The 24,979-nt window shown below is 54.0% G+C and overlaps 2 long non-coding RNA genes across 2 annotated transcripts; both read right to left on the bottom strand.

Moving 5' to 3' along the window:
• Window positions 1-10,735: 10,735 nt before the first annotated feature.
• Window positions 10,736-13,742, bottom strand: LOC135406209 (uncharacterized). The gene is made up of 3 exons (XR_010426227.1): window positions 13,694-13,742; window positions 12,578-12,677; window positions 10,736-10,759 (listed from the first exon to the last, which is right to left on the bottom strand). It is a non-coding gene; the product is annotated as an uncharacterized LOC135406209 (long non-coding RNA).
• An 18-nt stretch (window positions 13,743-13,760) lies between these two features.
• Window positions 13,761-19,841, bottom strand: LOC135406150 (uncharacterized). The gene is made up of 5 exons (XR_010426169.1): window positions 19,810-19,841; window positions 19,071-19,285; window positions 17,674-17,798; window positions 16,134-16,315; window positions 13,761-13,859 (listed from the first exon to the last, which is right to left on the bottom strand). It is a non-coding gene; the product is annotated as an uncharacterized LOC135406150 (long non-coding RNA).
• Between the last annotated feature and the right edge of the window lie 5,138 nt (window positions 19,842-24,979).

Here is a 24,979-nt window from a genome sequence, read left to right as displayed (position 1 = left end):
CTGCTGCACACAGCCAATACATTTTCCCTGTCCCTGGGCCAGGGCAATGCCCTGGGCCAGTTCTTTTGTGAAATCTCACAGTTCCTCAAACTCTCCTGCTCACATTTTCAGGGAAATTGGGCATCTCTTGTTTTCCATCTCTTTATCATTTGGTTGGTTTGTTTTCACTGTTTTCTCCTATGTGCCGATCTTCAGGGCTGTGCTGAGGATCCCCTCTGAGCAGGGACATCACAAAGCCTTTTCCACCTGCCTCCCTAACCTGGCCATGCCTTCCCTGTTCCTCAGCACTGGCCCATTTGCCTACCTGAAGCCCCCCTCCATCTCCTCCCCAGCCCTGGATCTGGCACTATCAGTTCTGTACTCAGTGGTGCCTCCAGCACTGAACCCCCTCATCTACAGCCTCAGGAATCAGGAGCTCAAGGATGCCCTGAGGAAAATGATGACTGGATGCTTTTCAGGAGCAATAAAGTGCCTGTTTTCTGGTGCATAGCATTCAGAATGGGACTCCTTCATGGCCCAGCCTTCCTGCTCAGGTTTTTCGTGGCGATCATCGGGTTCTTCTTGCAATAATTTTCTGTACAATGAAATATTATTTTGCATCTGCCTTCTAATTTAGTGTCTACCCATTGAATTGGACCCAGAGATGTATAAAAAGTGAATTGTGCTCTCTGAGTATTTAAACAAAATAAAGGACCCCGCAGTGTCTTCTTTATCCAAGACCCTTCTTCTTAGCTGTTCCCAAAGGACAGCACACTGCAGGACAGGGTGTATTTGCAAACGGGACGGGGACAATAATCCCAGCCCAGCAGCACTGCCAGGGAGCAGCAGTGCTTAGTCTTTGCAGAGCTGCTCTCTTGCCACTCCCACACTGTCCTCCTGAGCCCCTTTCTCGCTGTAAGGCCTGAGTGCTCTCTGAGCACAGTCCTGTGGGCTGAAGCCCTTGGAGCACAGACAGGGAAAGGCCCTGGGAACTTGTGAAGCAGAGCTGGGCTCCCTTCCAGCATCTCCAGGATGCTGTGGGATCTTCTGAGGCCACTGCATGGACTGGGTCACTTCTTCTGTCACCTTGCTCCAGGGCTGGAACTCTCCTGCAGTGTCATCATGACACTGCTGCTCTCTGCTTTCCAGGTTCCATTTTCAGATCCAGTCTTCCCCTCCTGTTCACAGGGACATCCTGTGAGTGCTTCAGAGCTGCCATCCTGGGGCAGCTCCTGCCCAGCGTGGGCAGGCACAAGGTCTCTCCAGCTGCTCCTCTCCCCTCCCCAGTGCCACTGTTTTCTGCAGCCTCCTCCTCCTTGCCCAGCACAGCCCTCCTGGCACAGTTGGACACAGTCCTTGTTCTACCCCCTCCTCAGGCACCTGCCCAAGCCCCTCAGCTCCAGCCTGATGGCCACAAACCTTCAGGGCAGGGAGGCACTGGGCAAAATGCTGAGGAAACCTTTCAGCTGCACTCAAATCCAGTTGGAGGGGTTGGCCTCGAGGAAGAAATCAATTCTCATTTTCCAGAACCAGCAGGACAACCTGTGTTGTGTCCTGGACACTCCTCTGCAAGTGTGGGCTATGGAAAAGGTTTTGGTGTCAGGGCTGTTGAGAAGGCTGGGCAGTGTCACTGGGAGACCTCTCCCAAACCCTTGGAAAGGCCAGAGCCATCCCAGAGCTTCCTGGGGCCTTGGCAAAGGCAGACATGGAAGCAGTCTGCAAACAGGGCAGCAAGGAGGGTTGGCAGAGTTCCACACTGCTCAGGCTCAGCAGGGAAGGGGATAGGGCAAGTCCTGCTGCAGCCATTGCCAGGCATGGGAAGGACAAGGCAGGGATTGCAGAACGCCTGTGGGAGGGAATAGAAGGGGATGTTTTGTGCCCAGACTTTATCAAGGCCCTTGACATGGTTTCCTGTGGTCTCCTTATGGCCAGACTGGTGAGAGCTGGACTGAAGAAGTGGAAGATGTGGTGGGTGGGAAGTTGGCTGAATGAAGAGTGTCAAATAAAATCCATGGTACAAAGTCCTCTTGGCAGCAACTTCCTGGTGAAATCCCTCAGTGACCATCTCTTGAACACCACTAGAGAACATCTTCATTATCTCTCTGTACAATGGGACAAAATGTGTTTTCAAGTCCTTTGTGAATGATGCCAAATTTCAGAGAGCCCTTGAGCAACCTGTCCTGGTTTAAAGACATTTATTGAGGTGGGAACTCCAATCAAATTAACTCACTCCCCTTTTATTCCCCACCAGTACAAGGAGACAAAATACAAAGAGGTATAAGTGAAAAAAATAACAGTTTACTGTTGGGGAAGAAGAAAACGACTGGCAGAAATACCAGGCTTGGAGACAGATCTATAACCCCTGAGATGACTAATCTACACCGAAATGGACACTAATACACTGGAAAAGACGTTTATTTACCGGACTTGACTACCATTGCACTCACAGTTTTTCCCCAGTTTTCCCCAGTTTGTTGTTGTACTGTTCTAGTGTTGTATGTACCCCAGCTTGTTGTTTTAAAAATCATATCCTCCATATTGTCTCCTTCTTCCCTCACAGTTTTCCCGCCAAACCCTGTTGTTCTGCCCTGTTTTCCCGCTCCTCTGCCTGCTATTGGCTGCTGTTTGGTGCAGTGCAGAGGTAGCTCCTATTGGCCCATTCTCCTGGTGACACCCAGACTCCGCCCATCTCTACCCTGTTGCCCTATCCCAAGAGTCCCTGAGTTGTCAATCCTTTACTCCTCCCCTATCCTGAGTCCAGCCCCTGTTCCAACCCTCTGTAAGTCCCTGCTTGTCCTAATAAAGTTGGCATTGCTTCACGAGACCTCAGCTGTGTCAGGACCCTGATTTGCAGTGCCCGGTCCCATTTTCCTTTCCCCCGCGGGCCGTGGCAATTTACTGATGAGAAATAGAGCAGCAAAACCAGCAATACCAACAGAACAGTTCAAAGAACAGCAGAGAGAGAAATTGCTTCCTCTCTGCCCCCCTGCCCCAACTCCCTTTTGTAAACAGATCAAAACAGGGATCAACACGTACCTCCCTTCCCCCTTTTCCCCCTGAATGAACAAAGAACAAAAAAGAAACCAAGGAAAGAGGGGGCAAAGCCAAGTCTGGGCAAATCTCTGGTCTGAGATCAGTTGTGCTGCCCAAGAACACGCTGACTCCAGAGGTGTCCAAGCGGGGCAGAGCCGGCGACACCGGTCCCTGCGGCGGCGGGGGGGAGGCAGGGGCTCTGCATGATTCCATGGAGTTCTGGGGAGGCACAGGGGGTGCCATGAGACTCTTTTCCTCCTAAAGATTTAATTTTTCTCTCTTTACATTCAGCCCCTCGGTGACTCCCGAGAGCCCTCTGCAAAGCCATAAACTGACTTTTGGAGGAGCTTTTGGACACCCCCGGCAATGGAGCGGCGCTACGCAAATTGCGTAAGGGGGCCAGCAATCCTGCGGCGCTACGCAAACAGCGTAAGGAGGGCGCCGGTAATGGTAATGGAGGTGTTACGTCAGTTGCGTAAAGCTACGCAAGTGGCGCAAGGGTCCTGCCCTCAGCACTACGCAAATGACGGGAGGGCCACGGTGGCTTCCTGAGGGCTCGCGGACCTTTCCCACTTCATCGCAGTCCTCTCCAAAGACTCCCAGTTTGTCCCAGTCCCTTCCTAAGGGCTCTCAGTTCCGTCTTAAGAGCTCCCAGTCCATCCCAGTCCCCTCCTAACGCCGCTGTCCTCAGCGCTACGCAAACGGCGTAAAGGGCGCTGCCGCTGCCCTCAGCCCTACGCAAACGGCGTAAGGGGGCGCCGGTAACGGCAAGAGAGGGGCGCTACGTAAACTGCTTTAAGCTACGCAAATGGCGTAAGCGCCCTGCCCTCAGCGCTACGCAAATGGCGGGAGAGCCCCGGTTCCTTCCTCGGGGCTCCCAGTTTATCCCAGTACCTCCCAGTCCTTTCCTAAGGGCTACCAGTTCATCCCAGCTATCGCCGCCTTCTCGCGCTTCCAGAATTTTCTCCCTCCGCTTCCCAACTATAAAAGGGACTTTCTGTGCTGAACACCGAGCCGGGAGCACTGACGGGCTCGGTGCAGGGGCCCTGTGGTATTTGGTTTCTCTACAGTTCATGTTTTTATAATGAAGGGAGAAGGGTTAATAATCTGTCGCAAAGGACTGGAGCTCTCAGAGCCAATTAGTCCTCCAGTGAACCATTTAGCTGCTGAAATAAATCCAGTCTCAGGCACGCAATGAGCAGGATTCGAGACAGAAAAGCCTGTGTGGGTACGCAGGGCATTGAGCTCGTGCAGATTTGTCCACAGGTGCAACTTGGTACATTTTAGTACTGAGTGCTTTTGATACACAAACTGGCCACCGAAACTCTCTTGGGTCATAACGTGCAAAGGTGGGACAGCTTTATCCAGAACACGTAGACCACACAATTTCTCAAAGCTGGATCAGAATCTGTGCCAGCCTGTGGTGGAACCATGAAAGCCACCCCCAGGAGTTGCATTTCCCATTCGGATATCAGGTGGGGACAAGTCCCTGCCACAGGAATGGAAAATCCATGGTGGGGTGGGAAGGGCCAAGATGCTGCCCTGGCAGAGAAGGGGGGATGTGCCACTGCAACATCTCCCAGCAATGCTGCTGTGGGTGGAAAAACACCATTAAGGTGGGACAAAGTCTAGGAAAGCAATGGCAGAGTCTGTCTCCCTCTAAATGTGATGTCTCCATCATCCAGACCCAAAGCCATGCTTTGGACCTCCCTGCACCAGTCTTGGTTTTCCAGCTCCTTAACTGCATCAGAACAAGACCAAAAAAATTACTTCTTTTTATATTCTTGTAGTGGGTTGACCCTGGCCAGACACCAGGTACCCAATAAAGCCACTCTCACTCTCCTTCTGCAACTGGACAGAGGACAGAGAAAAAAAACAGCTAAGAATTCCTGAGTAGAGATAAGAGCTGGGAGAGGTCAGTGACTGATCACCTTCACGGGCAAAACAAGACTCCAAGTGGGGATAGTACTTATATTTATTACTAACAGGATAAGAGACAAAGAGTGAGAAATAAAACAGTCTTAAAAACACCTTCCGCCACCTTTCCTTCCTTGTTCTCCCTCCTCCCCCCCAGCAGGGAGACGGGAGGGGATGGGAATAAGGGTCACGGTCAGTTGTTGTTTCTGCCGCTGCTCAGGGAGAGGAGTTGGAGTCCTTCCCCTGCTCCCGTGGGGTCCCTCCCAGAGCAGTACCTCCAGCCCTCCTGGAGCAGACAAGCTCAGCCAAGCCAACCCTGGACACCCATTGCCAGGCCCAGGGGCACCAGCTGCCAGGATCACCAGGGTGCTTTGCCTTTTACCTGTGCCCGGGAGTGCACAGCCATCACATTCCCATCTGGTTCTGCTGTCTCCAGGCCAGAGCAGTGTCTGTGGGTGCCCTCGGCAGCACAGGAGGAGCACAGGAGCAGTTCCCAGGGCCTGGGGAAGCAAAGTAGTTCATGGAGGTGCTGAGCTCTTCTCCTGGGTCCTTCTGCTTCAAGCCCTGCAGAGCCCTGGGGTGCAGCTTTGGCAACTTACCCCTCCTTTTCTGCCTCCTGCCTGCCTCCTGGACAAAGGAGGCAGTGCCTGTGTGTCTCTTCTAGCTCGGCCAATGCATTAAAGCCCTCCCATGATGGTGGCCTGATGGGAAAAGAAAACTGATGAGCTCCCTCTGTCCTGGTATTGGGCAGGTGCAGGGTGTCCCTGCCTTCCCACTGTGCCATCACAGCAGGGGATGTTGGCCCCACTCTGGCCACAGATGCAGCAGCTCTGGAAAGAGCAGAGCAGCCCCATCAGCAGCAGCCTCAGGGCCTCCTCCTTGTGCCAGAGCTGGTTGGAAGGGCTGGGCTTTCTTGCTTGGGGTCTGGGCTGAGCTCCAGCAAACCTTGCCTTGCCCAAATCTCCCTGCTCTTGTCAGGCTCTCACCTGCTGAGCCACCTGGGAGACTATATCTGGGATCTCCCTTGCACCAATATTCCAGTCTTCTAGTCGCTGAACCGGGATGTCAGGAGAGTTGCTGACAAAAAACTGCAGGAAAAGGACACTCACTGATGAGGAAAGAGTGGCAGGGACTGCCTGTCAAAAAGTGGAGGGAGCCTGCAGAGCAACTCACCAGGCAGAGCTTGTGGACACAGAGCCCATTTATCAGGAGTTTTTCCGCACAAGATGTCCGGGTCAGCCTCTGATCGCTGACACAGCACGCATGCTGGAGGGAGAGAGACAGTGGCCCCGGGCATGGCACCTGTGCTGCCCACCCTGACAGCCCCTCTGCCAGGCTGCGGGAGGGGCACTTTGCTCTCACCTGGCTCCCTGTCTTCGGGGGCTTCCTGCCTGTCTTCGGGGGCTTGGTCCTCTCTCTGTTCAGGGGCTTCCTGTCTCTCTTCGGGGGCTTGCTCCCTTTCTTCGGGGGCTTGCTCGTGTCTGTCTGCCATGGTGATGTCAGCAGGGCGTCTGTCCTCGGAACACCGAGGTCGCTTCCAAGTTGCTCCTCCACTGGTTCCGAGGCAGGAAACACTGACACGACCCCGATGTTACCTGACTGTCAGGGCTGGAGCTGCTCGTCTCCTGGGAGGGGGATTCCAGAGTCTCCTCCGATGTTGCCTGTTGGGTGGTGTGGAGGTTGCTGGTCTGTGGTGCTGAAGATCCAGGAGATGGCAGCTGGGCGCTGGGGCTGGGGCTGACGGTCTCCAGTGCTGGAGAACCGGGAGACAGCCCTGGTAGGGCCAGGCTGCCTGTGTTGGGGCTGATGGTCTCACGTTCCCTGGAGCTGTCAGAAGGCTCCAGTCCTGACAGTCAGGCCATGCTGGGGCCAGCAAGCTCTGAGTCATCTCAGGAGGCTGTGAGGGGAAGCAGGAATGTCAAGGCCACCCCAGGCCCAGCCAGGATAGGCCAGAGCAGTGCGGCTCTGCCAAACCCACCCTGGGCACCCACTGCCAGGCCCAGGGGCACCAGGCCCAGGGTTACCAGGTGCTTTGCTTCTTACCTGGCTCCCTCCCTTTGGGGGCCTCCTCCTCTCTGTCTGATGTGGGACATGTCAGTGGTGGGTCCCTGTCTCACCGTCTGAGCGGTGAGTGGGGCTCCCAGCACTGGGTGCTCTAACACGGCTTCTCTCATGGCGACTTCGGAATGTTCTGCATGAGTTCCGGGTCCGACGCTGCTGGCGGGAGTGGTGTTGTCTTTAGCAAGTCCTGGCCGCTGTTTCCCTTGGGTTTCGCCTCCCAGCACTTGGTGCTGGCGTGCACTTCCTGTCATGGGGACTTCTGCACCGGCCGGATGGATTTGGGGTCTGACGTTGCAGGCGGGAGCGGTTTCGCCTGCGGAATGTCCTTGAGTGTCTCTGCCTGGGCCTGCGCCTCCCAGGACTTGGTGCTGGCACATGGGTCCTGTCCTGGGGACTTCTGGACCAAAGGTGTGGAATTTGGGCCCGACGTTGCCGGCGGGAGTGGTTTTGCTGTCGGTCAGGCCCCCGACTGCTGAAGCAGCTGCTGTCCTCAGTTTCTGGGAAGCTGCTGTGGGACGACCCCGATGTTACCTGACTGTCAGGGCTGGAGCTGCTCGTCTCCTGGGAGGGGGATTCCAGAGTCTCCTCTGATGTTGCCTGTTGGGTGGTATGGAGGTTGCTGGTCTGTGGTGCTGAAGATCCAGGAGATGGCAGCTGGGCGCTGGGGCTGGGGCTGATGGTCTCCAGTCCTGGAGAACCGGGAGACAGCCCTGATAGCGCCAGGCTGCCTGTGTTGGGGCTGATGGTCTCACGTTCCCTGGAGCTGTCAGAAGGCTCCAGTCCTGACTGTCTGGCCACACTGACACCAGCAAGCCCTGAGTCATCTCGGGAGGGTGTGAGGGGAAACAGGAGGGACAAGATCGTTCCAGACCTGGGTCAAGATAGGCCAGAGCAGTGCGGCTCTGCCAAACCCACCCTGGGCACCCACTGCCAGGCCCAGGGTCACCAGAGCTTGTGGACACAGAGCCCATTTATCTGGAGTTTTTCCGCACAAGATGTCCGGGTCAGCCTCTGATCGCTGACACAGCACGCATGCTGGAGGGAGAGAGACAGTGGCCCCGGGCATGGCACCTGTGCTGCCCACCCTGACAGTCCCTCTGCCAGGCTGCGGGAGGGGCACTTTGCTCTCACCGGGCTCCCTGTCTTCGGGGGCTTCCTGCCTGTCTTCGGGGGCTTGGTCCTCTCTCTGTTCAGGGGCTTCCTGTCTCTCTTCGGGGGCTTGCTCCCTTTCTTCGGGGGCTTGCTCGTGTCTGTCTGCCATGGTGATGTCAGCAGGGCGTCTGTCCTCGGAACACCGAGGTCGCTTCCAAGGTGCTCCTCCACTGGTTCCGAGGCAGGAAACACTGACACGACCCCGATGTTACCTGACTGTCAGGGCTGGAGCTGCTCGTCTCCTGGGAGGGGGATTCCAGAGTCTCCTCTGATGTTGCCTGTTGGGTGCTATGGAGGTTGCTGGTCTGTGGTGCTGAAGATCCAGGAGATGGCAGCTGGGCGCTGGGGCTGGGGCTGACGGTCTCCAGTGCTGGAGAACCGGGAGACAGCCCTGGTAGCGCCAGGCTGGCTGTGTTGGGGCTGATGGTCTCAGGTTCCCTGGAGCTGTCAGAAGGCTCCAGTTCTGACTGTCTGGCCACGCTGACACCAGCAAGCCCTGAGTCATCTCGGGAGGGTGTGAGGGGAAACAGGAGGGACAAGATCGTTCCAGACCTGGGTCAAGATAGGCCAGAGCAGTGCGGCTCTGCCAAACCCACCCTGGGCACCCACTGCCAGGCCCAGGGGCACCAGGCCCAGGGTCACCAGGTTGTTTGCCTCTTACATGTGCCCAGACCAGCACAGCCATCACATTCCCAGCTAGTTACGCTGTTTCTCAGGCAGAGCAGGCTCTCTGGGTGCCCTCGGCAGCACAGGAGGAGCACAGGAGCAGTTCCCAGGGCCTGGGGAAGCAAATGGGTTCATGGAGGTGAGGACAAAGTGTCCAAAGCATGGGAGCTTTGAAGCTGAGCTCTTCTCCGGGGTCCTTCTGCTTCAAGCCCTGCAGAGGCTCGGGAGGCAGCTTTGGCAACTTACCCCCCCTCTTGTGCCTCCTGCCTGCCTCTTGGAAAAAGGCACTCATTGGCATCACAGTGCCTGTGTCTCTCTCCGAACTCGGCGAAAGCATTAATGTCCCCCGTGTCTGTCAGGTGCAGCTCTCCCTGACTCTGTCCCTAAGAGCACACGGCTGTTTGCTCTGCCCTGCTCCGCCAGGAAGGCCCAAGCCCCTCTCACCTCTAGTTGGATCATCTTATTTGTGATGCCAATCTTCTCAGCCTTGAAATTCAGCTTCACCTCAAAGTCTGTGCGAGGCCCAACGATGCCCCTGCCTTGCGATGCAGAGAACTCATCTCCAAGGTCGTCCAGCCCACTGAGATGCCATGCCATGGGCAGTGGGCTGTCGTTTCTTAGGACCAGGGTCTGGGTGTCAGTCCTGCAGAGACAGGAAGACACTCAGCGTCAGTGCTGGGTGGTCACACCAGCCTGGCCACTGAATGCGGCTCAAAGCAGCTCCATCTGAGCCTCTGGAACCAGAGTCAAACCTCTTCTCTTTGTCACAAGCCTTGGAGTGCCCTCAGCCGTGGGATGACTGACCTGTGCAGAAGTATCTTGTTGAAATGCAGCTCCTGGGGGCTGACCCTCAGCTTCACTTGCACCCCTTGGCAGCACAGTCGGAAGACCACTGGCTCTGGGTTGTCCTTGATCCAGCAGACGAGACTGTCTTCCAGGAGGCCAGCAGAAGTCGGGTACGCCCAAACACTCAGCTTCTGAACCCGTCCCCACAAACAGAAATACAAAGAGCCCTCTGTGAGCAGGAGGAACGGCACTTCTGCGGTGCCTGCCCTACCTGCTCACCTCCTACCTGCTTCTCTTTGGGCTGCAGCCTCATGCTGGGAGGGTCCAAAAGGAACGTCTCTCCTTTGCTGTCATTCTCAAAGGAGAAATGCACCTCTGCCTCCATGGGGGAGTCGTTGAGGATGGTTAACTTTTCGCTGTTGCCGGGGCAGTTCTGTGCCTTGTACCTGTCCAGAGAAGGGGAAAAGGCTGCAGAGGAGACTGTTGCCCTCACCACACACTGAGGAAAGCACCATGTGCTGGCAGCAGGAGGTGGCACTGGAAGACCATGGTCTAACAAGCAGGGGAAGAAAAAGGATCCCTGTCAGGGGCACGAGGCACGGTCTGTGTGCTCATCCTGCTGGGTGACTCAGGCAGCACCATCTGGCCCAGCCAGAAGGTCACAAGGGGCAGCCCTGGCTCTGAGGTCGGGGGTGCAGTGTGGGATGCTCCTGTGGCCCAGTCTGAGGCTGGAACAGAAGCCTCTGAACACTTCAGCTTTTTGACCCAGTGTTGCTTTCATGTGTTGAGGGGTTGTTTTGCAGAAAGCATCCCAGCTGATCTCCAAGGGCGGTTGTCAAAAAGCAGGAATTGGGGCTTCATGAACAACAGACAACACCTTTCAGACCCCAGAAAAGGATCCAGATTCTGTGAAACCCCCCAGATTTGACTAGTATGTCAAATATTCCCTGCTCACAACTGCCCAAGTTGCCAGAAATTCCACAGGTCCACCAGGCTCCCCTCTGCCCCAGGAGCCATCAGGATCCACCCCAGCCCCTGCTGCTCACCTCGTAGCTGTAGGCTTCTCCAACCAAAACTTTCCCCATGTCCAGTTCCTCAGAGCTGAGTTGGAGGCAGGGCTCGAGGCCTTCCCTTGTGAGTCGCAGGGGCAGCCTGGTCTCACGGCCTGGGGAGAGATTTCCATTTCAGTAGAGTAATTCTTACTCTCTTATCCTGTTTTTTCCAGGCTGCCTCAGTGCTAGTCCCTGACTCTGAGATGGGTGAGACCAGCTCCTTCCAATTTCTAACCCACCCCCCGGGCTTGTTTCCCGTTTAGCCACCAGTTTGCACCCTGAAAAAGCGATGCCAAGTTTAAAACATGATTTCTGCAGTGATAGGTTAGATATACAAAAGAAATTCTTCCCTGGGAGGGTGGTGAGAACCTAGCACAGGTTGCCCAGGGAGGTTGTGGCTGCCCTGTCCCTGGCAGTGTTCAAGGTCAGGTTGGACGGGGCTCTGAGCAACCTGGGCTAGTGGAAGGTGTCCCTGCCCATGGCAGGGGGGTTGGGGATTAGGTGATCTTTAAGGGCCATTCCAACCCCTTATCATTCTATGATTCTGTGATTTCCTTCTTACACACTTGGAGGAGCTTTGAAACCCATTCAGTGAAGGGACAAAGCTTGCAAAGAGTTGGACATTGCTGCCTGGCTTCCAACTAAATTGGGGGGCGGTGGCCCAACAGCACAGGGCTTTGTTGCCAAAGCCTTCAGCTTCTGCTGCTTTCTGACACTCAGCATCTTGTTGACAGAATGTCCCCGTGTTCGGTGACTGGCTTGGAACACGATTCTCATCTGACCACGTCAACAAACAGAGATGCACAGTTTCACACATCACAAGGAATGCCTTGGGAGCAACTTTTTAAATCCATGCTTTCCTTCCACAGCTCTAACGACAGCAGTTGGTGGGCAAGAAGAGAGTTTGTTAGCATGAGCCCTGAGTAATTACTGTAGATGGCATTTGTTGAGTTATCCCTGCACAATTACTGTCTAAATAAAAAGCTGTTTCATGACATTTGTATCTATCAGCTTGGAGCAGGAAGGAAAGCAACAGGGTGGCTGGGTTAGGGGATTGCAGCACCCTCCAGAACAGGAGCCTGGCTGCTGGAGGACCATGGGCCTCCCACCTCTTTCTCGTAGATGGGCAAACCCAGAGTATTCCCTGGATGGAAACCTGGCAGCCATCTCCCACTTTAAGGTGAAAAACACTAAGCAGCACCATGCAGAGACAGAGAGGAAGGACAGGGGAACCTGAACCACACTGTGCTCTGTGAGTGTTCCCTCCCCTGTGCGGGCACAGCAAAGCCACCACCTCGGGGTGGGGGGTAATGATAACTGCTCCCAGAAAAGGACTTGACAGCACTCCTGGAAGCTGAGCACAGCAAGCCCAGTGGCCACCACCTGGACACACTTCAGCCTGAGAGCCAGAAGGTGACAATTCCCACACAGGGAGAGAAGCAGGTGCTGGCCAGGGGTGGTCCTTCTGCAGACAGCCTGGGCTCAGCAGGGCTCAGCCACCTCTGGTCTGCTGTTGTCTGGGCAGTGGGAGGTGATCCGGGCTCAGGGAGCACATTTCTACCTCAGCTCCTACTGCCTGATGATGGATCCATGAGGAGCCATCCTGGAGGTCAGTGCTCTAGAGGGGCTTAGTGCCTGTTCCCTAAAGCTGTTCTGCTGTGTAGCTCTTTGGCCTTTGAGGAAATACTGGCAAACCCGTGGCATGAAAGCTTATCCATGCACTGCTTGGACTGTTCTGGGATCAGTGTCCTGAGCCCTGGCCTTGCATGGGAGACCACCAGGAAGCTGCAGGGACAGTGGACATGAGCCAGCACTGCCCTGATGACCTTGGACCCTTCCCAGCACTTCCACAGGAGCTCAGTGGGCTGGAAGAGTATTTGCACCTCCCCTTCACTGTGTGTGGGTAAGAGAAAGAGGAGAAGGAGCCGTACCTGAGATGGAACAGTAGGCCACTTTTCTGTAGACTTGGGCTTCTCGGGGTTTAAAGAACACCTTGATTTCAGCTGAACAATGTGGCCCAACCTCTCCCTCCTAAAGCAGAAAGAGACAGCAAACCATTTACCTTCCAGTATCACATTTCTTCTTTTCAATCTGTAAGCCTTTACTTAGAGCAAGGAGTGAACAACACTCCCAAACCAGCTCAACACAACCGCAGGATGCTCTTAATGCTCAGCTGATCAGCTCCCACGCTACAATATTCCTACTCTGACACAAGCGCTTGGTCACATCGTGCTGCTGTAAGCTACAGTGGTGTGAAACTGCTGTTGTGCTGACACTGGTGGCTCTTGGCCTTAGATGGGCTATAGGAGTCACCAAGAAGAGAACATGATCCCCTTCCTTGGAAAGAAAAAACTTAGTTTCACTTTTTTTAAAAGAAAGCAGAGGCTGGGATTCTTGTAGGGTTTACTCCAAGACGAGGAGGGATTTTGCACTGCGCAGGCAGCAGGGATTCCTCATCTCACGCTGTGCCAATACTCATACTCAGGGCTCTGGTTGATGGAAGGACATGGGGGTTTGCTTGCAGAAACAGAAAAAGATTTTCTGTCCCTGTGTGCAAAAGAACTCAAAAAGTCCATTTCCAAGTCTTGTGTCCAGGCTCCCAGATGACACTGGAAGGGAGACTCAGACATGCTGTAAGTCCTGGTTCCAGGGAGGGCTTGGCATTTCCATGACCTTGGGCTGAATTTGGCCTCCTTTTCGCTTCAGGTCAGTCTGTGAACTGACAGTTCTCCAATGCCCTCTGGGAAGCCCCACACATCACGTGTAAGCTGTGCCCCTTCCTACAGTAACCGACCCCTCTGGACACTGCAAGGACACGCACCAAGCTCCCTTGATGTTGAGCCCTTGCAGCAGAGCTCAGCTTTAGGCAGGTTCCTGCTGCCTGCCAGGAGCCCACAGGGTAGCAATGCTTTTTGCAACAAGCTCTCCAGCCTGGCCAGAAACCCCATGTCTTCTCTCGGGGCACATCGAGACAGCTGAGGTGGGGATCTGCCGAGTGACCTCATTCAGGGAGGGGGAGGAGGAGGAGGTTCTCAGCTATCACTTACCAAGGGCTCAATGGTGAAAACGTCATCTGAGAAGAGCATGGAGTCTGCTTCAGTCTTTGCTGTCTCCTTCTCCAACTCGCGGTCGTAAAGGTCCAGCTCCTCATAGCGCTTCATCACAAGAGCCTTTGCTATCTCCTGGGGTGGCCGAGACAGATTGTGACACAGCCTGCAGCCACAGGGAGAAAAAAAGGCAGCACGTCATTTAATAAGCCGCTGATTTGCAGAGCTGAGTGTAAGTGCAGAAGCAGCAAATAACTCAGGGAGGAGCAGCAGCAGCTCCCCAGCAAGGGGCTGAGCCTGAGCCACGGGCTCCCAAAGGGCTCAGAGGATCACTGGTTGGTCGCTCGCAGGGCAGGTGCTTTTACTCCACACTTACAAGCTCAGGAGAGGTTTTAAAAGCCAGCAGCCCTCAAGAGAACCTCCTGGCTCAGAGCCACTGCCAAAACTGAGGGAGAACCCACCGGTGACCTCAACTGACTCTTCCTACCACAGAGCTGCTTGGGGGAGGCAGATAAAGATCAAGGAGTCCCCCCACTGCCTGCAGGGCTTCCCTGGCAAGGGGAGAAGAAGCTGGCTCTCAGCTGCAGGTTACCAGCATCACTCTTGGCTTCTTCCCTTCTGGACCTGCAGGGATAAGCTAACCCTGTGTGCCCTGTTCTCTACACTGCCTTCCACCAGAGCATCCCAGAGCACTTTCAAAGCCAACTGATGAATTCAGGCATGGCACCTCTTCAGTGACATTAAAGGTTTTGTAGGCATGAAAACAGAGGCCCTGAGAGGGGGACATCTAGCCTTGAACCACCTTCTTGTTTTCCTCCTTTTGGCCTTCTCTGCAGACCTTTGGCACAGTTAATCTCTCCATTACTTGGTAGCTGCAGCAGAAATCATTCCAGTGTTTTAAGATCACAACCAAGAGATGAGAAAGGAACAGCTGCTTCCCAGCTGGCAGATCACTGTTCCTCCCTCAGACTCCAGTCCCCTGGCCGTGGAGAACCTGCAGGTGGCAACTGGGGGGACAAGTAGAAGGCTCCATAGGGAGCAAATTGAGGCAGTGGAGTATAAACAGGACAGCACCCTCACCCAGCCAAATTCAAACACAGTTATAAAGGAAGTACAGTCATGGATATTACCAGCTGCACACAGACAGAGCCTTGGACAAACACTGTCACCGGCACCAAAAATACTGGCTATGGCTGGCTCCCTGCACCAAAAATACTGGCTATGGCTGGCTCCCTGCACCAAAAATACTGGCTGTGGCTGGCTCCCTGCACCAAAAATACTGGCTGTGGCTGGCTCCCTGCACCAAAAATACTGGCTATGGCTGGCTCCCTGCCCCAAAAATACTGGCTATGGCTGGCTCCCTGCCCCAAAAATACTGGCCATGGCTGGCTCCCTGCACCAAAAATACTGGCTATGGCTGGCTCCCTGCCCCAAAAATATTGGCTATGGCTGGCTCCCTGCCCCAAAAATACTGGCTATGGCTGGCTCCCTGCCCCAAAAATACTGGCCATGGCTGGTTCCCTGTGCAGCGCATTCGGAAATGTTTCTCCAGGGCTGACCTGCAGTGCTGGGCATGAGGAGGGCATCCAGCCACTGAGATGGCAACCCTCTGCTCAACCTCCATCAACAGACAGTAATTTCCCCATGACGTGCCAGAAGGCCCTGATACTCTGCACCCCCACCTTCCACTGCCTTGTGTTATATAACAAGGGAATACCTGCCCGAGTGCAAGAAGCGGGGTCACAAATAGGACGACTGATTTAGGGGGCACTCGCCTCGGAGGACCCCCAGAGTGGACCCCTGACAACCACTGAACCAAGACCTGAGTATGTGGAATGGCAAAACCACTGCCACTCTCACCTCCCATGCTGATGAGAGACTGTACAGAAGTAACTCACATAAATGGTCAGGAGACAGAGGAGCTAACTGAAAAAATAAACCTTTACTCTAATAAAAGGGAGAGTTCACTGAACAGACCTCAGGGAGGTCTCTCAACTCAGTGGAGGTTGCAGCTTCTTTTATCTCCTTTGCCAGGAGCACAAGTCCCTCCCCATTTCTCCATTTGCTGGGATACTCTGGAGTTACAGGCTTCCCAGCAGGCCTACTGTGTGTCCCCCATTATGTGCTGATTAGGTGGCTCTGGAGGTCGCTGACGTTGTTCAAGGTGGAGGCCACAGCACTTCAAAAGGGAGGACAGGGCCACATGATCCTCCCGTGCTGCTGGTTGGTCCCCCTGTCTCTGGGCAAACTGCCCCTCTCCGGAGCTGAGAACTGAACAACTTTGTCGCTTCTTACTGCGAGCTGTGACTGCCCTGCAAACTCTGCAGGAACACCTACTTGTTCCTAACACCCTAAAGCACTCAAAAGCACAAGCACCCCCTGAGGCCATAGGTTAGTTTTACCCTTGGGCAGTGCATGTCACTGCATCTTTCAGACCAACCTGATCTTCTGTGGATACTCCTCTGCCTCAGTAGCAAAAGCCTTCCACTGGAATCGGGCTGTGATGTTACTTCTGTTGTGGATGGCCGGGGTTCTGTGGCTTGACAAGTTCCAAAGAGTACTTGTCCAGCCCGATGTTGAAGTCCTTAGCTTTTCCAAGAAGTCTGGTGTGGGTATCCTCACCTGGAACAAAGCAAAGAGGAGTCTTTGCTCAGCTCCCTTGCTGATGGAATTACAAGGAGCAGAGCAAACCACAGGTAACAGAAGAAAGTGTCCAGCTTTTAGCTGGATAAGTAATTCCATGGATCAGTACATTTATCAAATCCCAACAGCTCCATGGGTACAGTGTGAGGATGTCCTGGACACCACCTTAAGCACCTGATTTCTGGGTGGGTTTGTAGACATCTGTCCCCAGGTGACAGTATTTACAGTGAGATTTGTCAGGTGTGCTCAGGTGACCCACTCAGACCCCAGGCAATTCTGCATCAAATTCATTCGGGTGACTCTAAGGAGCCCACCTCAGTCACAGCCCAGGGGCTCCTGAAGGCACCCCACGGGGCTCCTGCCTCTCCCAATCCCGCTCCCTGTCCAAACCCATGGCCACATCAGTCTAGAAATATTTGATATCATTCTGATCTCAAACACCAAGCTGAAGCATTTGAAATGAAAGAAAGAAGGGCAGAGAGACAGACTAAAAGTACAGAGCAGCTTTTACACGAAGACTGAATGGGGTTCTTCGACCTAGAAATCGAATGGGAGACAGATGGGAGAGGTTGGGAGAGCATGAATGGCCTGGGAAATGGGAATAAGGGACAATTTGTCACGATTTGTCATCCAACAGGAACCCGAGGGCCTGAAAATGTTCGTAGACAGAAATTACATGTATATGTAGAGGACAACATAGAAAAAGGGTCTGTGGCAAGACAACAGAGAAGCAGCTTAGGGGACAGAGGTGAGCAAAAGACACATGACATTGGAGAGAGTTGGATGGAAAGCTCCCACGTCACAGGCAGCACTGTCCAGGAACACAACTTCAGCCCTGCACATCCACACTGCAGTGGAGAATCAAGGTTCCTCCTTCCTCCACTCAGAAACTCCCAGCAAAACAGGATTTCAAAAATCTCATCCCTGTTTGAGGGCTTTATCCTCTTTATCAAACCCCTAAACACTAACTAGTTTGCACTTTTCGTTGCGGTGAAGCTGGGACGGGGCGGTGCTGCTGGAGGGGAATTCAGGTGGCTGGGACAGTGGGGAGTGCTGGTAGAGGACTGGGGTGGGGGTGCAGGATGGAGGACACCATGCTGGCACCAGGGTCCCCCCAGGGATGGACCAGCACACAGCAACACAGCACATCCAGGACAGGGGCAGACTCAGCCTTGGCCCCTTCTCTGCTCACTTCTGAGCACTGAAACACACGGAGGCTTTGAAAGGAACAGTTCTACAAGTAGTTTGCAGAGCAAGTCTAACGTTATTCTGCTTAGAAAGGGCTCTGCTGTTCGGAAGGACGCGGGGTGAGTGCACCTGCAGTGCCCAGCACTCACCTCTGTCGCAGTGCACTGCCAGGGATGTGGAATGGTGCCCGGTCTGCAGCGGGTGATATTCCACTGTCACTTGCTTGGCTTCACCAACATCGAGGGTTCCCGTGGCTGGGCTGACAGTGAAAGGGCTGCAAGACCAAGGGAGAGATCAGGACTCTTGGGGGAGGTTTGGGGACGATATTTGCAGTCTAGTTCACTTCAGCTGACTTGTGCAAGCGAGGAGCAAAGCAACCACAGTCAGCAGAAGACAGACAAAACACACAGCATCAGAAACAGCTACTGACTCTCTTTGGAGGAGATGCAGCCCTCAGAAAATCCTGTTGGATGAAATGAACTCATCTCCCCCATACTCTGCGTGGAGGCTCAAGGGTCCGACTGCCAGCAGTCCCAGCAGAGAATGGTTTGGGAAGAGCACAGAGAGGGTTAAGAGCTATTTGCATGCACAACTTGACACTGACTGCCTCAGGAATCTCTTTTCCAGTCCCTTCTAAACCTCATTCAAGAGATGCAAATGGCATCTCACCTGTCCTGTGAGATTACAGCCTAGGAATCAAGAAGGAGAATAAAGTCCTCCTTGAAGACCAGAGAATAATGAGTTTAATTTGCAGTGTGGTTGTTTGGGGTTGTTTTTCCCCTTGTAAACATCCTGGTTTAGCCTAAGAAAGGGCACCTTTTACCACATTTCAATGAAAGCTGCTGGAAGAAAAGGAACAATGAAAACTCTGAAGGAGTGCAACTGCAAATTGGAGCAATACAGTGACCTGGACACAATACCCAAAAGGAGGGTCCTGTTTACAGCCTGAAGGATTCAATCCCAGCTAAATGAAGTGCCATTAAGAGCAGCACATCAAGGGAGCTGAACAGGAGGTTTCTGTGTATTCCCCAGCAATGCAGTCTGGGATTCTGGAGTGTCATCCAGGCTGGTAACTGTTTGCCTGGCCCACCAGAGAAACAAGGGAAATCATTAGGCAAATGTGTTGGTGCAGCTTGGATTTAACAGGAGCAATTTGGCTTTGTCACCAGGTAAACAGCTCTTGCCTGACAGACACAAAAATCAGAGCTTTAGTGCTTCAGGATAGCTCAGGTGAGAGGTGCTTCTGCCCAGTGGGTTTATTGGCTGACAGTGGGAGGCAGCCATTTCAGAAGGTGGTGGTGCTCAGGAGGGTGCAGACCAACCACTAACGTGTTCCAGCAGTCCCCAGGAAATCTGGGAGAGACAAAGCTCAGGGCTTGCATCCTGCTTAAAACACTAGAAGCAACAGCAGGCCCCACACGTCCTGCCCCTTTCCAGCTGTGGCTGCAGTGCAGCAGCTCGGATGCTCTGGTTCCTTTGGGATACTCTTTCCCAACTCTGCCATCACCCAAAGGTGTTTTGCACTAAGACAGATGAGCTGCTTTACCTCTCAGTGCTGAGGCTGTAACAGGCTTCCAGGTTCCTGGTGTTGTGAACCAGCAGAGTCTGCTGGGTGCTGTGGTTGACTGGACACAACGAGAAGTCCAGCTGGTCAGGGAAGTCCAAGACTGGGCGGGCACCAATGGCTCGGATTGGCACAGAGACCTTTTCCCTTTCACTGCTGCAGACAAGCTGGTGGAAATGATCCTGCAGGAAAAGTAACTGGCACAGCATTGAGGGCATTGAGTGCCATCCTCATGGCAGAAGAAAAAGTGGTGTTTTCTATGACCCTTTGTGGGCATGAATTGACCTCTCCTACCCCAAAAACGACCACTAATTCATATTAATAAAGGCTGGAGAACAGAGCATGTGAAAAAGCATCATTTTTGCTCCATCCCAATGGGAAACAATAAAGCTCTCTGGATCATCTTTTTGTTCCTCTGGTATTTTCCATATTTTAATCCCTTCCACTGAACCCAGAGGTGGCTAAACATCAACACCCCTCCCTGTCATTTCCCTGCTGTTCCATCTGCCTCTTCCCTTGTGAACGTTCAAGAATAGGCACGGAGGGAAAGCACAGCCCTCTAGGCCCAGCTGCAGGGCCTGGCAGCACCACGCCGTGCCAAGGTGTGACCAGCTCCAGGCTGCCTGCCCCCAGCCCAGAGCCGACCTCACAGCACGGGCTGGGCTATAACCAGTGTGCAACAAAGGCCCTGGCTTTAGAGAGAACGTTCCTCCAAACTCACCTTGCTCCCCTCAGGGGTGAAAAGGATGTTTACAGTGCAAAATGAGCCCGGTGGGATCTGATGGCACACACCATTGGGGTCAACCAACTTGAAATAAGGTGAGCTGTCCATGGTGACCTTCACCAGCTGAGTAACCTGCAGGAAAGACACAAAATGGTGATTTTGCCACTAATGGAAACAGGAGGAGGCCTGGGTGTGCCCTGGTGACAGCCTTCCTTGACCCATTTCCCAAAAGACTTTTAGCTCTGGAGGTACAAGCACAGGCTACACAAGGGTGAGCTTGGATCCCTCTGCCTGGGCAAAGCGGCTCGGCCAGAGGCAGTAGGGCAGTGCCTGCTGGGAAGGAAGGTCAGGCACCAGCAGTATGGAGATAGAACACCTGAACCAAGTCATCCTCATTTCAGCAAGCCCAGAGAATCTGCCTGCTTCTGCCTGCACACAGCCACGCAGCCCTGTTCCAGAGGGAGAATGTGCTACCTGAAGGCAAACCAGCACATTGTCCTGGGGGAAGGAAGAAATTCCCTTCTAACAGACTGAGGTGGAGTGGGGAAGTCCAGCTGTGGGGAGACAGTCCTATGGGCACACCAGCAGAGGAGACCAGACCCTTGGCCTTTCTGGGAAACTGAAGAGAAAAGGAGGAACACAGCAAGAGAAAGAGACAAGCCCCGACACAATGAGATGGCAAAGAGAATTGAAATGGGCTGTAAAGAAGCAAGGGAGAAGCACAAGACACTGCCAGGAAAGGCTGGTGCAGAAGATGGGAGCAGTCAGCTTGCCAAAGTGAGGGAAAGCCAGACGGCCCTGCAGGCTGGGCCTGTCAACTCTGGGCTTGAAAGGTTATTTTCTGCCTGGAGAAACATGAGCAGCACCGACTGACAGTGTGGTTTCATTATTAAAAGCCAGTCTCAGCTCTCCAGGGGCTCTTGCTGCCTGGTGACTGTGGCCAGGCAGCTGCCAGTGCAGGCAAGCCAGACTGCTGGGCATTCCTGCAGCCACCCTGCTGCCAGTTTCTGCCCTCAGGGGAACACAGGCACAGGGACAGCAAACAGGCATTTGCTAGCACAGGGTATCAACCCCTGAGCACCAAATCCCATCTCACAACCTCTAAACCAGGTGATTTGGACTCCCTGCTGTCTATTCCCACCAGCTTGCTCTTGGCACAAGAGTCATTTGAGAAACTCTTTCCTTGACTGAAATTCAAAAGGTCTCAGTTTTCCTCTTTACAGGGCAACACAATTGCTGACATTTTTCAACTTCTTCCTTCTCAGCTTTCGTGGGCAATTGCAAAACAATCACACTTGGTTCAAGTGAAGGTGGAAACCCTCAAGAGCCCATTGCTCTGGATGTCAGATACCAACAAGGCACGGCCAAAATCAGGGGAGAATCCTCAGCACGGGAAAATTCCCACCATCTTGCAAATCCAGGGTGGTGAATCTGGATGGGCCACAGCTGATACTTGCTCTGCTGTACACCATGGGGGTTACACCACTCTCCTCTTCTTCTAGCACAGTGTTAAAGCGCCACATCCTAGCACTTACCTTGTCTCTATTCCTCAGAAGCAGGGCCGTTTCACAGACCTTGCCAAGGACATAGTTCTGAAACAGCAGCTCGGATGGGACAGGCTCAAGCAAGGTCTTGTTCCGGTCAGGGGATGAGAACTGGAGAGGCGAGAGAGAGCAGGGAGAGGTTCAGCTGCTGGGAGGAAGGCTCGTGAATGACTCTCCTCTCTTGATCCCTGGTGAAGGACAGGCTCTTGGTGACTAGGTCTGCCCAGCTGCCACTGGGGGAACAGTAGTTCACCCACCTCTGCTCTGAGCTGATCAAAAGCTGCTGGACCACACCAAGCAGGCTCAAGCTGAGCAGCTCTTTTGGCAGGAGTTTCTCCAGCTTTCCTTCTCCAAAAAGCCAGGCAGCGCTTACCTCCAGCACAGCCCTGTGCTAATGGGGTCCCAGAGCTCTGGGCACTCACTGAGCACTCAAGCAGTAAGTGAAACTCAAGAATTTACATCAGACTCCATAGGAAACAATTTTTGGGTGACCTTTACTCTGAGGCAGGGAGACTGAGGCCCACACAACTCCAGACTCTAGAGCTTAGACACCAGTAAGAAGAGAACAGCACCAGAGAAGGTTAAGGGCAAAAAGAAAGTACCACAGTAGATAGGGATAGGACAAATAAGGTGAGTGCTGCATGAGGATAAGGTTCAGCTCTTTTCTCAGCAGTGCTGGAGTTGTGTTAGACTGGGAGTAATTCCCTCAGGCCCTCAGCCCTCAAAGGCCAGCACTGCCACTGTGCAGGGAATCCTATGACTCCCAGCATTTGCCAGTGACAACACCAAAGCAAGAGGTGGCTCTTTCAGTGGGACAATGGAAAATGGCAAGCTCGTGCCCTTGTGTCCTGCCCCAGCCTTCCCCCGCTATTGTGCCTTCGCCATGGTAGCTAAACTCCAGCAAACCCCACCAGCTTCAGCAGAAATTATTTGTGTTGGCTTAGCACAGGTCAGGACTCCAGCATCTCACTAGGAGAACACGTTTTGCCTTTGCCCCAGCAGAAGGAACTCCACCACCACCAGCAGTTTGCAACGACAACAGGACCCGGACACTGAGGGGTTTCAATGAGCTGGAGGCAAGGCACGCAGCCTCTTCAAGTGTCACATCAAACAGCAAGGAAAAGGGCAGGAAAAGGCTACCTTGGAACTGGAGTTCTCACTCGTGCCTGGGGGCCGGACAGTCTTGGGCAGCTTTGTCTCCTGAGGGCTGTCCGGCTTCTTCCTGAGCCTGAGACCAACCTCCCTGAAGTCAAAGATGGTCAGCTGGAAGGCAAAAAAACCAGCAAGAGCCTCAGAAATGCCCTTGTTTAGAAAGGCTTTTCTTGTTCAAGTGGCTCTGATGAGTCATTTGTGATCACAGCCACCAGGACAGTCCTGGAAGTCCTGGACCTGCTGAAGTATTAAACATCAGAAAATCAATGGTATAGAGCAGAACACACTTGCTCAGCCACGCTGTCATCCTGATTATCCTCCCTATGCCCCTGGGGGCATTTTTGGAGCCAATTTACACCTCTAATATTTTTTTCTCTCCTGCAAAAGTGAACTGATTCTGCTTGCACATTGTAATCCTTTCAGAAGAACTTTTCCCCCTAGTTTTCCTCACTTGTTGTTAATACTTTTTTCCTCTTAAGTTTAAAAATTAAAACCTTTGCTCTGAAAGAGAGTGAAGGAAGAATGAAGAAGCTTCAAACCAAGGAGAAAAACCTTAAAATCCAAATTTCTGTGAACAGAACAACAAGTCTCCTCCCGCTGCATTAATGCCGCCTCATGAAACGGCGATGGCCTCTGCAGGCAGCTGCCTAAAAACACCCACGGCTCCTCGGGAACACAGACATGCAATTGTTATATTCCCCCCCCCCCCCCCCAAAGCTTTCATTTTTCTCTTTACATTCAGCCCCTCGGTGACTCCCGACAGCCCTCTGCAAAGCCATAAACTGACTTTTGGAGGAGCTTTTGGACACCCCCGGGATCCTCCCCCGCGCTGCCGTGGGGCCCGTGGGTGTGTGAGGGGCTGAGGGGTCGAGCGCCTGGACACCGATAAATAAACATCAGCAGGCGGGGACACGGGCCCGCCCCCGCCGCGCTGCGCAAACGGCGCAAGGATACGCAAATGGCGTAAAGCGGCGACGCCGGCGGCAATGGAGCGGCGCTACGCAAATTGCGTAACGGGGGCCGGCAATGCCCACAGCCCTACTCAAACAGCGTAAGGAGGGCGCCAGTAATGGCAATGGGGGAGTTACGTCAGTTACGTAAAGCTACGCAAAAGGCGCAAGAGCCCTGCCCTCAGCGCTACGCAAATGACGGGAGGGCCACGGTGGCTTCCTAAGGGCTCGCGGACCTTTCCCACTTCATCCCAGTCCTCTCCAAAGGGCTCCCACTTTGTCGCAGTCCCTCCCTAAGGGCTCTCAGTTCCCTCCTAAGGGCTCCCAGTCCATCCCAGACCCCTCCTAACGCCGCTGCCCACAGCCCTACGCAAACGGCGTAACGAGGGCGTCGGTAACGGCAAGAGAGGCGCCACGAGTCCTACCTGGGAAAAACCTGCTCCAGCCTGGGCTTCCCTCTCCACGGGCTGCAGGTCCCTGCCAGGACCCTGCTCCATCCTGGGCCTGCCACGGGGTCACAGCCTCCTTCCTGCATCCACCTGCTCCAGCGTGGGAGCCTCCATGGGCTGCAGGGGGGTCTCTGCACCCCGATGCTCCCCCAGGGGCTGCAGGGGCACAGCTGCCCCACCCTGCTCTGCCCCACAGGCTGCAGGGCCTCAGCTCCAGTGCCTGGAGCACCTCCTGCCCCTCCTTCTGCGCTGACCTTGGGGTCTACGTTGTTATTCCCATGGTCTCACTTCGCTCTTCCCTGGCTGGAATTCCTTCTTTTTCTTAAATATGTTATCCCAGAGGCGTTGCTGTCACTCCTGACTGGCTCAGCCTTGGCCAGCGGCAGGAATTCCATCCTGGAGCCACTGGCATTGGCTCCACGGGACAGGGGAAGCTTCTGGCAGATTCTAACAGAAGCCACCCCTGTAGCCCCCCCGCTACCAAAACCCAGCCACAGAAACCCACTGCACCCAGTTCCTTCCACTTGCCCCAGGATGGTTCCAGTTTCCATCAGGATGATCCCGGTCACTCCCAGTCACTCCCAGTTTATGCCAGTTGCCCCCAGCATGCACCCTGTCACTCCCAGTTACTCCCAGTTGCTTCCAGCATGATCCCAGTTGCTCCAAGGATGTTCCCAGTTGCCTTCCAGCATGGCCCCACTGGCTCTCAGTTCCCCCCTGCATAGTTCCAGTCACTCCCAGTTTGATCCTGGTCACTTACAGTCACTCCCGCTATGATTCCAGTATGGTGCTGGTCACTCCCACTATGATCCCAGTCACTCCCAATAGGATCCTGTTGCCCCCAAGGTGGTCCCAGTTGCTCCCAGCCACCCCCAGGATGGTTCCTTTCACTCTCAGGGAATCCCAGTCTGAGTCCAGTCTGGCCCCAGTCACTCCCAGTCACTCCCTGGAGGATGCCATTTGCCCTCCGCATGGTCCCAGTTGTTCCCAGTATGATCCCAGTACGAGTCCAGTCACCCCCAGTATGATCCCAGTAACTTCCAGACACTTCCACTAGAAAGCCAGTTTGATC

The sequence above is a fragment of the Pseudopipra pipra genome, chromosome W, assembly GCF_036250125.1.
Source record: "Pseudopipra pipra isolate bDixPip1 chromosome W, bDixPip1.hap1, whole genome shotgun sequence".
NCBI classification, from domain to species: domain Eukaryota; kingdom Metazoa; phylum Chordata; class Aves; order Passeriformes; family Pipridae; genus Pseudopipra; species Pseudopipra pipra.
The sequence above is the reverse complement of the archived record's forward strand: the minus strand, read 5'-3'. Positions and strand labels throughout refer to the sequence as shown.